The sequence below is a fragment of the Centruroides vittatus genome, unplaced genomic scaffold (assembly GCF_030686945.1).
Source record: "Centruroides vittatus isolate TY-2023 unplaced genomic scaffold, ASM3068694v2 scaffold_861, whole genome shotgun sequence".
Taxonomy (NCBI): domain Eukaryota; kingdom Metazoa; phylum Arthropoda; class Arachnida; order Scorpiones; family Buthidae; genus Centruroides; species Centruroides vittatus.
Window position 1 is genome coordinate 8,009,692 of NW_027122718.1, and position 7,958 is coordinate 8,017,649.

Here is a 7,958-nt window from a genome sequence, read left to right on the forward strand (position 1 = left end):
TGTAGAGTTTACATGACTATACTATTTAATTTGCCTGTAATTGTCTAAAAAAGTGAAACAACTCTGGTTTATCAAAACAGGTCTTGTAGGTTTTCATTTGTCATAAACTTGAGCTACCTCTAAATATTAATATATCAAGTTTAAATTTCTTCTGTAGTAATTTGAGACCAGTTGAAATAGTTCTGGAGGGTAGGACAAACTTCCAATTTGCTCTAGAAGTCACATTATTTCAATTTTAAAGTTTTCCCCCAAAAAGTGTTAATGACTAGCACAACTCTATTTCCTGTTAGTAATAGATCAGACTTCAATAAACTGAATTTTTATCTTAACTATCCAATTATTTGAAACTAGAAGATATTTTAGGAATTGCTCTCAACCATAATACGGTTATAAAGAATTATAAGGCTGAGAAAGTTTTACGCTTAAAACTGAAGTTTAAGTGTAAGTATTAAATATACCAGGTATTGTGTAATGCTACTAAAAAACATATTTGTTTTTTAATTGAATTGCATTGCACAATAATTTGTGACCTAGATTTTGTCTTAGTTGATTATGCCTACGACGGATATTGGAGAGGAAGTCAATTTTAACGATTTCCTTTTATATAATGATAATTTATCATATATATAATAAAAATTATGATAATGCAATACTATAAGTGTCTTATTATTTGTATTATTTGATTTAGTGGACTACTAAATCATTCTGGTAGTTAAATGTGTCATATATCATTTATAGTGTATATTATTTAATTAATTTCAAAATTCATGATTTTTGAACATTTCTGTTAGTTTTTTCAAAAATATAATTTAATTGCAAATATTTATTTAAATTAGAAAAATAAGTTTTTTATTTGCAATATTAACTTCGGAATTTAGAGAACCAGAGAAAACTTTTTAAAATGCTTTTGCTCCTAAATTTGCGAATTGAGTTTCTATATCTTAAAACTGAACAGAATAACAACTTACAAAATAATTTCTCTGGCAGGTATTTGAAGCATTGAACAATATAACAATAATGAAGCCCAATATTGCTCAAGTTACTAAAAAGTAAATAAATTTATACTTATGATGGTTGTATTTTCAAATATTAAGAAAATTGCAAAATCAAAATGATTACTATTAAAACTTGAATCCAGATCACAAGCAATTGTATTGTACATAAACAAAATTTAGGATTTATATCAAACAAGATGTGTATGGATTTCATGCTAAACATAAAAAGTTCAAAATAGTGCACAAACACTTGGGCATACAGTGATGGATAAAAGTATTGGTGCATAACAACTTAAATTTTCTTGTATAAATTTATTAGTAAAAAAAAAAATTGTAGCTCTGTGAAATTTCCACATAATAGAAGTTATTCCTCACATAATAACACTAAATAAAAACACTATTTATGTAATTTTGGCTTTGAAAACTTAGAAAGTATATTTATGTACATGATTTGAACAGACAAAAGTATTGGACAGTGATGATATTTAAGCAAATCAGTTGTATCCGTGTCATTTTTTATGTCCAGTTTAGTGGATGTATGAAATCCAATGTTTCTTTTAATCTTATCAGGTATGAAAATTATTGTTATTTCAATCTAGTTGTTGTTAGAGGCTGTCCATAAATTACGTAAGGTATTTTGGGGTGGGTGGAAGTCAAGGATTTCTTACTCGGGTAGGGGGTAATAGATCTCGTCTTACGTAATATTCTTATTTTTATTTTTTGATCTCGTTGAGTGGTGGAGTTTTGAATTTGGCTTTAATTTGGCGATTTCTATTAAGAATGCTCATTGTACTAACGCCATCAGGTGTGACGTGATAGAATAATCACACTAGCAGACTCACTCTCTACACATTTTTTATCATGGGAGAAAGGCTGTGTAGTTGTTTCTCTCTCATTTTTTTTATTATTTGAATAACCACTCCTATGGGTGTATAACACTAAGAATACATAAACCAAAATACATGATACAAAGTAAACATAAAATTAGTATTTGGTTTTTAGTGAAAACTAAAATGTAAAATTAGAAATTTTAAATAGTCTTATCTTCCATATTTTTTGAATATAATTGTAAAAAGCATCAAACAGTGGCTTCTGCACAAGCTTATCGAGTGGATTTGGCCACCTGAAACCAAGCGTAAAGATTTCTAATTTCAGAATAAGTCTATCTTGATCGTAAATTGGACAATAATAGATCATATGGTCGATGGTGTCTAGGTTTTCTGTAGAGCAAAAGCAAGAGGCAGAGACTGCCTCTTGCTTTTGCTCTACAGGTTATACATGCTCAGTAAGTAGTTGAGCAGTAGCAAATGTTAAATCTCTAAGTGGTGATAAGAACCTGCATTCAACAGTAGGAAAATAAAGTCTTCTTATTCTACCAGTTTTACTGCTCAACTATTGTTGATTCCACTTTTGCATAGCATTGTCATAAACATAATTTTTAAGGCTGCTGCGTGAGAGAGGGTTGTGAGTGTAGTCCAAGTCAGTGTCCTTTGCAGCTGACAGCCTCAAAGTTGGCTTTTTTATTTCCTAGTATGCCAGTATGGCCATGAACAAACATAAAAGTTATCTTATTTACAAAATTTTTAATATAGTGCTGGATATATGTGATTTTATTGCTATTGCAATTGGGATTTAATAGAGCTTTTAGGACAGACTAAGAATCACTGTAAATGTTGATAGAAAGAGTTTTGTTAGGCAATGAAATGTCCCACTGAACAGCTTGGTAGACAGCATCTTCGTCAGCTTGATAGATGGAGGTATGTGGGAGTATCTGTACATTCTAACATATTTTGGGCAAAATATGTCAGTTTGGAGGAAGATACAGATACTTGAGCAGACATGAAGAGGGCTTTTGGACCCATCTGTGTAGATATTAATGTCTGCATGGTTATCCATGGAGGAAGCAGATGACACCAAATGTACCTTAGGGATAACCTTGTTTACAGGGTGATGATCAGAGATAGAGTAATTGCAATATGGTAGCATTTGAACAGCCATAGATAGGAGTAGAGACTGTTGTTGAGCCTTGATGTTTGTAGTTCTGATGTATAGTTTAGAACCTTCTACAATACATAGTGGCAAAGGAAGGAGCTCTGCTAGTATCAGAGAGGCATTAGTAGAAACAGTTCTGCAGCACTTTGAAATTCTGATGGCAAACTGTCTTTGAAGAGAGATTAATTTACTTGCTACTGAATTTTTACTAGTTACATGACCCCAGCTAGAGGCCGTGTAAAGTAGCATTGGTTGTATTGCCCCATTATATAGAGTTTTATAAGCTTTGTGATTTAGTCCCCCGGTGCACCTAGCACATTTTAGCAGCATGTAGTTTATTTTCTTGGCCTTAGCCAAGACGCAACCAATATGGCAACAGAATGTGGTTTCTATTCTCTCTTGTTTTATTTTGTATGAAGTTTCTGTTTACATGTGCACTAGCTGGTGATCTGTCAAAGTTTTTTGCGTCCTTTTGTGAAAATTAATATAAAAATGAATATTATGAGTTGATTAATGATAATAATAAAAAGATTGTTAATAATTAAAAAATAAAGTTCTTAAAATAAATTTTTCATCCGAATTTATTTAATTTTTATATTTTTAAATTTGTTCACATAAAGTCTTTTATAAATAATAGTACATATTAATTAACTAATTAATAATTATATATTTTGGACCTAAGGTTTTTAGGGTTTCATTAAAAATTATTTTTGTTAAAATCTTTCTATAAAATTACGCCTAAATATTATGTAAGATAGGGAAGGAGAGGGGATCAGAGAAAATATTACGATTTCTTACGGGGTGGGTGGGGGTCTAGAATGGCCGAAATCGCCCTTACGTAATTTATGGACAGCCCCTTATTACCAAAATGAATAGCAGAGGTATTGAAACAACAATAGAAGAAAGAAAAATCATCTCACATTTGTGTAGTCTTAAGAAATCATATTCAGAAATTGGGAAAATAGTTAAAAAGAGTAGGTTTACTGTAAGAAATATAATTAAACGTTTTAAATTGATTTAGTTTGGAAAATTAACCAAAATATGGCCACCCATGAAAGCTTACTCCCAGAGAAAAGAGAAATGAAGTCTGTTCAGTCAAGAAGCAGCCAAAAATATCTTCGACTAAAGTTGCAATGATGCTTTGATGCTAACGGAAGATTTCAAGGTGGTTCATTCGAAAACTGCCGAATCCATCATTGTGCTGGTTACAGAGCAAGAGTAGCCAGAAGTAAAATGAATTGAAAAAAGAGGCTTGCTTTCTCAAAAGATTGTATAAATATATGTGAGGAAGTACTCGATCTTTAGAGTATTTCCCGTGCAGGAACAAAACAAAAAAGAAACTTCAAAGAAATAAATTGCACACACTATGACTCCAATACAAGAAATTTAAAGTTTATTTTAGTCCTTCCGATCACTTCTCTGTCCTTTCGCTAAAACAGACTCTAAAACAAAGGAAACAACACATACAAATGACAAACTCGCAATTCTCTCGTCTACATGTCTTCTTTCTTCCTAAAACCCGCTTCCTCCGTTAAGCATGTGCGATATCCCCCCTCTCCCTCCTTGATCCGGGTGTTTTGGTCGTCATCGAGAATGCCCATCCCTTCTTTTTCCTGTAGCTCACCCAAGGAGCTGGTTATGCAACAGAACACCTGGTCTTCAGACCACACACAATTCATTTTGATCTAAAGTGTTGTTTTCAGATGAAAGTAAATTCATTTTAATTCGTAACAATAGAAAGAATTTACTTTGCTGGAGAAAACCCAACACAAAGCTTGCAAAAAAAGAATATTCAAGCCACAGTAAAACATGGGAGTTGTATGTCAGTTACTGATGTATGAAAACTTCTATTCATAGACAGTACAATGGATAAAATGATGTATTTAAATATCCTCAAAGAAAATTTTCAGTAAAGTGCAAATAAACTAAACTTGGAGGATGGCTTTTACTTTCAGCAGGACAATGACCATAAACATATGACTTGTATTGTTTGTCAATGACTACTTTATCACACACCTCACACACTGAAACATCCCCACAAACTCCAGATTTAAATCCTATTGAACATTTATAGAAAAATCTTGATGATAAAGTAAGAAAATAAGAAGTATTGAACTTAAATCATTTCAAAGACTTCAGAAGAAAAAGTTTCTTCTGAAATTGTGCAAAAACTAGTTCATTCAATGCCAGAGAGCAGTGGCGTGGCGTAGTGGGGGCGGCACTTTTAGGGGGCAGCAAAATTTCACAATAAATAATAATATCTTGTAAAAATTTGAACCTGTACAATACACAATAATGATGATTGTTCTTGCTAAAAAGTTCTTTAGAATTACTGTATATTTTAGTCTTTTAAATTGAGATACCTAAATAAGGGGTCGGCGAAATTTTCTTCCGCCCCGGGCGGCTGACACCCACGCTACGCCACTGCTAGAGAGAGTAAAAACTATTAAGAACCAGGGATTCACTACAAAATATAAATTGTAATATATTTTTAGCATTATCTTCAACTGTGCCAATACTTTTGCCCTTTGTTTTGATGAATAGGAAACTTCATTATTTTTTTAAAAATATATCATTATGTAATTTTAGTTTAAAATTTTGTAATATACTTTATATTATTCTTATAGTTAATATACTTTATATTAACTATGTGTGTATGATTTTTATTTTTAAAACACTTACTTCAATTTAACTATATTTCACTGTAAATTCAAAATACCGACTGTGCCAATACCTTTGTCCACCACTGTATCTGGCCATGGTCCAGCAGCTTTGTTTTTTTAAACTTATCTCACTTCTCACTACTAATATTTTTATTCTGTATCTATAAAATGTCTGTAAGGAAATTGTGCCAGAGATCTGAAAGCTGCTCAGCCCCGATTTATGTTTGAAGTCAATCTGCATTTTATTATTTACCAGTAATTGGGTCAGGACAAACAGAAATTAACCGAATCTAATATTGTCAAATGAATTTTCAAAATTGACACCAGCACAGAAACGACTACACTTTCTTTCACTATTAAAAAAAAGTTGAGTAACTTTCCCGGTGAAAACACTCAAAATTGCGTGTGGCACCATCTGTTATGATTTTTATTTATTATTTTTTAATTATTAATTATAAAATGGCAAAAAGTTTAATTTTGAGGATAGAGATGAGTTTTAACCGTCAAAATTTAATAGCATTAATCTCTCTAATACCCAAAATTTCAGAAATTTTCGAAAAAAGCACAGCTTTAACCGCCTCGTCGTCATTTTCTACGATTTTATAGATGCATCATCACATTAAATCATTAACTTTTGGTTGTTTGCTGTGTGATTTGTTCTCAACAACAACCTTGTGCTAATTCCGAGGGAAATTATATATTTATCTATTTTTCCAAACATTTACAACACTGGCCTTTATTAGATTATTTTAAATTTTTAGAAATTAAAAGAATCACTAAGCCTATGGAAAATTAGAATTCCATTTACAGTGGAATTATACTATACATATATATTACCATTTGTTTAAAATTTTTGATCTAAATATCACTTTTTCTTCTAGCTTTAAAATTAAAGTAAAAACAATTATAATTAAAATTTAACTTATCAAATTCTGTATAAAAGGCGGAACAAAAAGGCTGACAAGCAGCCTTTCGCTCCTAGTAAAGGTTTTAACGAATCAGAATCCACGTTAAATTTATATAGTCGGCCTCGTTTTCTGATTGATCATAAACGGTAAATTCTAACATTCTTATTGGACGATTATTTTGAGAAAAGACGAGATTTTCGCTTATGAACGTGCGTTGAATTCCTCCTTTAATCCATTTTATATTGTTTCTTATGGGAAAATTTGTTTCGGTTTAAGAACAACTTTTACGAACGAGTTAAGTTCGAAACCCGAGGTTTGACTGTAAATAAAAATTTGAAACGAATTATATTTAGAATCGTTATTAATTAACAAATATTTTCAAAACAAAATCCAACTTTGAATTGAAAATAGCTTTGACATAAAAATTCAGTGATTCCGGGATCGAATCTGAGCGGTCGAAAAATGCCAGGAATTTTTTTAGGGTGATTTGTCCCGGTTATATCGGCTCCGTTCCTCATCAGGACGCCCGAACCCACAATAGGTTTTTTTTTCATTTTTGAATCTCTGTCTTGTAACACTACGTATCGCGATCGCGTTTTCCATGTACGGTACAATATTCTCAGGGCCGTTCCGACCCGGGGTGCAGCGGGTGCGGGGCACCCGGGCGGCAAGCCTAGGGGGCGGCGCGAGCCGCCTTAAAAAAAAAGGGAAAAATTAATTTATCATTAAATTAATATAATACATAAATATTATTCTAAATATTATCATTAAAATACTACTATTCTAATATTATTTGAATATATGTACTATTCTAAATATTATTAATTATATTTCAAATTCAAATTTTATATACACAACTTATTCAGGCCACAACAAGTGGCAAGTATAACAGTTTCTTGTTTTAACTCGTCTTAAGCTATTTTTCACGTCGGTCGCGAGGAAGATTTTACAGGAAAATACTCGTCTGTGGTCAAAGCATAGAAATGCACGCACCGGGATAATTTCTTTTATTTTAATTTTAAACGTGTAATCGTGTAAATCGCAACAGCTTAAAATGTTTTTGTTTGATATCGTGGTTAGAGAGACAGTAAAAATTAAAGGTGAGTACATACATTAATTTGATTATATTTTGCTTTTGCGCGGTTAAATAAAATCTAAATAATATTTGTAAATTTTTAACAACTTTGGGGAAGGGGCGGCAAAATTATTCTCGCACCCGGGCGGCAGATACCCTTTTTTTTTTTTTTTTTTTTTTTAAACTCTTTCCGCCCTGTGGGCACTAAGAGGGCCTCTTTTAGAAGGCCCATTATGGGTTCGGCCAGGCCCACAATGGGGCGACCGGGTGGTGAAGGACGGGGCCCGACATATCCGAACGGACCACCCCCGAAAAATTCCTGGGG